The sequence below is a fragment of the Cryptomeria japonica genome, chromosome 10, assembly GCF_030272615.1.
Source record: "Cryptomeria japonica chromosome 10, Sugi_1.0, whole genome shotgun sequence".
Lineage (NCBI taxonomy): Eukaryota > Viridiplantae > Streptophyta > Pinopsida > Cupressales > Cupressaceae > Cryptomeria > Cryptomeria japonica.
The window spans coordinates 687,651,203-687,658,523 of NC_081414.1; positions in this window are offsets into that span (position 1 = coordinate 687,651,203).

Here is a 7,321-nt window from a genome sequence, read left to right on the forward strand (position 1 = left end):
CATTGTAGGTATCTGTAGTGTATATGCTGTATATAATAATAAAGCCAAAAGATCGAATGAAATTTGTGGTGTGATAGTGTCTCCAAAAACAAAAGTTGTTGAATATTGAAAGGTACGAGCAATGGTTCGAAGTTTTATTTTGGAAAAATCAACTATTCGGCATTGAACAATGAAATTAAGTGAATATGTTTATTGATGCATACCTCGGATGGTCCATGTTCTCAGTTATTCTAATTCGTAGTTTGCAAATTATATGAAAGAATGATTGAAGTAGCATTAAAATTCATTGAGTATGAACGAATAAGAGTCCGTTAAAAAATAGAAGATATAAAGATTATTTTTAAAAAACTTTATTTTTTTTTGAAGAAAACAATTAGTAAGATTAAAGTTTATTGGTATCTTTATTTATAACTTTATCATTAGTATTGAACTTCAATTCACTAAAATTTTTGTTATCCAACATGAAGTATAAGGTTTTGGTATTTTTTAAGTTTCTAAATTAAATTTATTAGTTAATTCTTGATAATGAGTCTAATTTAGGAATATTAATAAAAAGAAGTATTAATTATAATTTATCTGATTTAAATCATATTGTAAATAGGGGTGTATTATTCTTTTGCTCTTCTATTAGATGTAGAGATTAACACTCTTTCTCACACATGATATTTATAATAAAAATTGCATTCAATTTTTTTTTCCTATTAATGATGTGCATGTTAGTTATCTACATTTCTTATCCTTCCTATGAGAATGATGTTTTTGGTTTGCTGGTTTACCTCCAAGAGAATTTCATGCATACAATTGTTGGTATCATAATTATTACAAATTCTTTTAAGTTTTGGTATCATAATTATTACAAATTCTTTTAAGTTTTGAACTTGTGAAATTTACCTTATTAACTTCAACTACTCTTTATTCATTTGGAAAGGATGGTAAACCATCTATCCTTATGTTGTGGTTGTGTGGCAATGCCTACTTATTGTCCTAGGTTCTAAAGGGAAATACAAATATTGAAAGATGGCTATTAAAACATCCCTTCTTCTAAAATCACTAGTACGCTTTCTCCTTATTTTTGTTTTAATATTGAGATGCTATTGATATTTCCTTTTTGTGACATATTGGTTAAAATTATTTCTTCACGATTTAAAAAAAAGTTCTCCCATAAACTAATTAACATTTTCTTACCTTAAACAATGTAAAATACTCTCAAACCATGTTAAGGTATGATTTTTCATTCTTAATCTAATAAAGAAAATACCATATTTTATACTATACTTATTGATAATACCTTCAAATTTTGAATAAATAATCAATTGTTTTTCAATAACATAGAATGAAAAGATTATGAATAAATTGAAATACTATAATCTTTCAAAGAAACAATTAAATATGAAAGGACAAGATTTTAAAGTAATAATAATAGAATAAATTAAGATTACCCTAGTCAAACATAGATTTTAGTATAAGAACTCACACAAGAGTGAGGTTTGATGGACTCCTCATCCATTACCTATAAATAATTACAATCTAAAACCTTTAAAAATGTGAAAAACTAAAAAATATAATTTTTACATCTATGATCAACTACACTCAACAATTCTTGTCCCTTTTTTAAAATTCAACTCTCTTCATGTCTTCATATTGGAATACATGCGAGTATGTGAAGAGTCAAGTGAGGAATAGAATATATCATCTATGTGATATGCAAAGTCATGAATAATGAATGACCGTGAAATGATAAATTGAAGCTTTTTTTGTTTAGATAAATATAATGCGGGAAGAGGAAAGTACGACATTTGACTTCTCTTCAATGCTTATTCTAGAATTAATTCTTTATATAATGAGTTCATTATGTGTAATAGTTTCATTTATTAATACAAGTTTTAAACATTTGTTAACATAATTAAACTTTAGAGGAGGTATAAATTGAGATGTAATGATTAGTCCATTATAGATAGATGGGAAATTCATGGTTTCGTTATATATTTCTTAAATACAATGCAAGTTAAAAACAATACTCGATACCTTATTTCATCTATAAATTGAAGTGTGTGATATCTAATTAAAACATTAATAACTTAAATTTGTAATAAAATTAATGATAATGTATAAATAATGTACCACATAAAATTTCTTGGAAAAGAATATTGAAACATTTTAATCAATGGACAAGGAAACATAATCATAATCTTTTTTATGAAAATCAATAAAGAATAAGTTTTTGATTGGATATGAAATGGTTTAAAAGATAATCTGTAAAATAATAAATTGTGTTTTATTTTTCTAAGCAAAGTCATAGCAGGGAGATTTAGTTAAGATCATAGAGGTAAATCAAGTATAGTAATATAATATTTATAAATAAGTAGATCTTTAATCTTTTTATTTTTTTAGACAATATTTATTTATTTAGAAGAAAATTTAATATCTAGATTTTAGTAGGTTATGTCAACATTTTCTGTTGATTTTCTTCTTATGATATATTTATCTATTATAAAAATATTATGGTCTAAATGCTACCTTTATAACCAAAAAGAAAAATAAGGATAATCTATTGACTTATTTCTTAGGCTTAAGAGATATTTGATCATATTTATTTAATTAAAAATTATCAATTTATACATGATTTATCAATATGAACATGATTTATATGTCTAATTTAGATAAAGCTAGCAAGTCTAATAACAAGGAAGGAATTAAGTGATCGCTTATTGAAGAGCTCATCTATTTTAATGTTTTTTGTTTTCTAATTTTTTTTTGTATTAAAAATCGAGAGACCAAAAGGTGGAGATTTTATACAAAAAAGACCAAGGGAGGCAGAGCCTCAACCATCAAGCAGTGAAGTTAGAGAGACTAACCAACTGAACATATATAGTCATCCAACTACCAAAAAGAATCACGAAGGAAAGTATTTATCATTACACTAATAGCAGCATATAAGTAATCTATTGGAGAATCTCATCTTGATTCTCCAATCACGTGGTCTAGCCTTGTGGACCTTCCATCCACACCACCTTCTTCCGATTTAGGATCTGAGTAAACATCTTGAGCTTGTCAAAGTAGGGACCTCTATTATCCTTGAGTTCTTTGATCAGTTTCTTTAATGCATCATCGAAGGCAATCTGATTTTCTGCAATCCTAGCCCATTCATGTCCATCTTTCATCTCATAGATAAACATGGTTGCACGACCGTCCCTGAGGAAATGCAACAACTTTTCCCTCTCAACATTCATCAAGAAGCATACCTACACAACAATTTTATAACGTGTGATTTTTCTAAAAAACCCAGTAAGAGCTCTATCATTGCCTTGGAACTTTTCCTCATTTCGAAGTTTCCAAATAAATAAAAGTATGAAAGAGGGAGAATTTTCCAGAATAGGTTAGCATCCTTCTTAAGCCCATGAATGAAACCCGTAATAATATCAAGAGTACATACAAGTTCAGTAAGGGAGATTCCAAACATTAACTAGACCTCTCTAGCAAAAATGGAGTTGAGAAAAATGTGTCGCGTGGTCTCTGGCTTCCTACAAATAGAGCATAGGTCATAGGTAGCCAAGTTATTCTTAATAGGCAGTCTATCTAGCATAAGTTTCCACTTGAAGCATTTGATCTTAGGGGGGATAGGAGATTTCCATAGTTTTTCAAAACAATTCTGCCACGCAGAGGAATTAGAGTCAACATATCAAAGGGAGTTAACATGATCGACCACCAAGGTGTCATAGTTAAGCATTTTGTAAATAGATTTGGCTTTGATCTTGGAGAGGAGGGAACCATCCTTCCACAGGAATGAGAGGTATCTGTGAGCATCTACATCAGTGTTCCTAGGAAGATTGAGACAAGCACAGACATTTTTAATCATATAATAGGTTCTCTTATGCGAGGTAGGGAGGCCATACTCATTACTAAGATCCTCCCAGCTAATGAGATTATCATGTTCAAAGATGTCCATAATATATTTAATGCCCTTATCATACCAGCACCTAGCAGAGCATCCTTGGGTTAAGGCAAGGGGTTTAGAGTTATGGTAGAGATTCCACCTTATTGATCTCTCCCCATGCAGAGTGTTATTACAGTCAATGTTAGAGTTGACAATAAGTTTATGCACATGCTCCTAGGATTTCCAGATGGACTTAAACACCCAAGTGCCTTGGATAGACACAGAGAAACCGCCTGCTACCAGATCACTAAAGGGGAGAGCTTTCCAAGATTTGGCAAGCTTGGGGACACCATTTTGAATGTTATTTCTAACAAGAATCTTCCAGGGCTCTTGTCCTTCAAAAGCATGAAATATCCATTTGGCAACAAGGGAGATTCCTTGTGTTCTGAGATCCTTATGACCTAGTCCACCAAGTTTCTTGTCTATGTGGTACCAAATCGATTTGACCACGTGGGCCCTTTCTTTTACCCTTGCCATCAGACCAAAGGAAGCGTCTGATAGAATTTTGGATTTCAAAATTTTGGTAGTTACTGAACATCCAAACAAAGGAGTAGTATATACTATAGGAAGAAAGGATTTTTTGGTAGACTTGAATCCTGCTAGCCAGGGAGAGAACCCTATTGTTCCACTTGTTAATCTTTTTATCAATCTTTTCTTTGACCTAAATCCACATGTCTTTAACAGAGGGAGATACCGAAAAAGGGATACCAAGTTATTTGACTATTTTATTAGGTCCTCCTCATGAGTATCCAAACTGTAGGAGCCAGTCTGGGGGTTTCTCTTTCCACCCAAGAAGAATAGATTTGGAGCTGGAGATCCGAGCACCAGAGGCTCTGCCAAAGGTGTCAAGTTTTTGATTGAGGGAGTCAATCTTATGCCTAGAAAGCTCCAGGAAGAGAGAGGTATCATCAGCAAACTGAATGTTGAGCAATTCAGAGTCATCTGATATCTTAATGCCATGAACTCTAGGAGATAAGGTGTCATCTCTTAGGAGGTAGAATAAGGCATCCGAGGCAATAACAAATAGAGCAGGGGCATGAGGGCATCCCTATCTAATGGATCTAGAAAGAGGAATAGGCTGAGAGAAGGTCCCATTAATTTCAATCAGGGCGGAGGCATCCTTGAGGAGGATTTGAACATAACTACAAAACTCGCTAGGGAAGCCAAAGGCTTTGAGCATCATAAGGATGAAGTACCATTCCACCTTGTCATAGGCTTTCTCAAAGCCAACAAGGAACATGGCAGAGTCTTGATTAGAAGTCCTGGCCCATTCCATAGATTCCTAGCTAGTGACCAAGTTCTCCAAGATATACATACCTTTAATGAATCTAGTTTAGGTAGAATAGATGAACTTGGGAAGAATTTTCTCAAGGCAAGAAGCTAGGGATTTGGCTAGGATTTTATATGAGACGTTAAGGAGGGTAACTGGCGTCCAATTTTTTATGAGGGCTTTGTCCCCTTCTTTTGGAATAAGTTTCGCAATGCCCCTATTGATGAACTCCCCAAGGGTGCCAGTATCAAGTGCTTCAGTGTATATGTCATAAAGGTCTTTTGTGACCCACTCAATATTGGTTTTGTAGAATTGAACGGGAAGTCCATCAAGGCCTGGGGCCTTATTATCCTTGAGAGCCTTAATGGCATCAGCAATTCCTTGCATAGACGTTTTGGTCTTGAGAAGGAGAGATTCATTCTCAAAGATCCTTTTTGGGATAATGTTACTACATTTGTTTCTAACATCTTTCGAAGCTTCATTATCCTCTAAGGTAAAGAGAGTCTAATAAAACATTTCAAAGGCATCTTTGATATCATTGATATTCAAGAGCTCCTTGTCCTCTACTGTGATTTTGTCAATTTTCTCTATGTTCTATTTTTGTTTGAGAAGGTTAAAGAAAATTTTGGAACCTTTGTCTCCAAATTGGAGCCAATGATTATGGGCTCTAATGAAGGCACCCTTGATTTTGGTCTATTGATGTTTCCTAATGATGTCTTTAGCCTGAGAGACACGTTCAGCCAAGGTAGAGGAGGAAGGTTGCAATTGAATTTCTTGTTCCAAAGAGTGGATTCGATTAGTGAGAGTTCTTTCTAAAGATTTGTAGTCCTTGGCTTTCTTCTAGCCAATAGTTTGGAATATTTTCTGCCAAGAGGAGATGTTCCTATTCCATCTGAGAGTGTGGGGTTGGGGATGTTGAGTCTGCATGTTAAAGAGTCTAACCATTTTAATGGAAATTACGACATCCTTGTCTTTCAGCAGGGAGGTGTTGAGGATAAACTTCTTATTGCAAGGATTGTTGCTAGAGATGGAGTTTCTAGTATTAATGATAGCTGTGAAAGGAAAATGGTCGGATAGAGTCACTGACAAGACAACCACTGCGTTCCCCAAGTGGTTAGGGAAAAAGGAAAAGTAGTCTTTATTTACATAGAACCTGTCTAATCTGGAGTAGATTCGGCTAGGGCCTTGCTTAAAGTTGCACCAAGTGTACCATAGGGTAGAGGTTTCAAATTTTCTACCTTCAATGGGATCAAACAACGGCATTTGTTTCTTAAACCTAACCTAATGAGGTTTCTCTAGGCTTTTCCATTCGAAAGGAATACCCTTAGCCTTATCATCTTAGTTTTCAATCATGTTAAAGTCTCCAGCCATAACCCAGGGGATACTCAGGAGGGATGCCCACCAATTCCAGAGGGACATTCTTTCCTTGTAATCATTATGTGCATATATAGAACATATGCCAAAACAAGAGCCTCTAATATCAAGGGTAGCCCAAGCCACTCTGTTACATGGGGAGACGCCCCTATCCCTAATGTAATTCGCCCACTTAGGGTTAATAAGAAGACCAACTCCACCTTTTCCTTTAGGATGATTGGTACATATTATGATTGCATCTCTCCAGATAAAATCAAGTGCAGTGTCAAGAGAGAACTCAACAGCTTTAAGTTCTTGAAGCATCAAAAAGTCTATATTTTTATGACAGTGCATAAACCTTTTAATAACAAACTTCCTATCAAGCGACTGTAGGCCTCTAATATTCCATGAGATGTACTTCATGAGGAATGAGGATTAAGAGGGACTATTAGGGAGACCATTTTGATCTCCAGACTTTTTCTTGTTCTTGGAGCCAATAGGTCTGCCTTTCTTCTTAGCTATGGAGGATCCTTTCATGAGGTCATCATCATCCTCACTAAGCTCAGTTGGCTCAATCTTACAATCTACACTTTCTCCAATGTGAGACCCAGACACTTGGGAGCTTGGAAAACCAAGGAGCATTGAGCTAGACTTAATGTCTTCTAGACCCATATTAGCATAAATAACTTCAATAACATCGTTGTCCTCTATCTCATTGAGCATAGATGCTGACAAGGGGTTGGTAGTTTTAACATCAGGGGTAA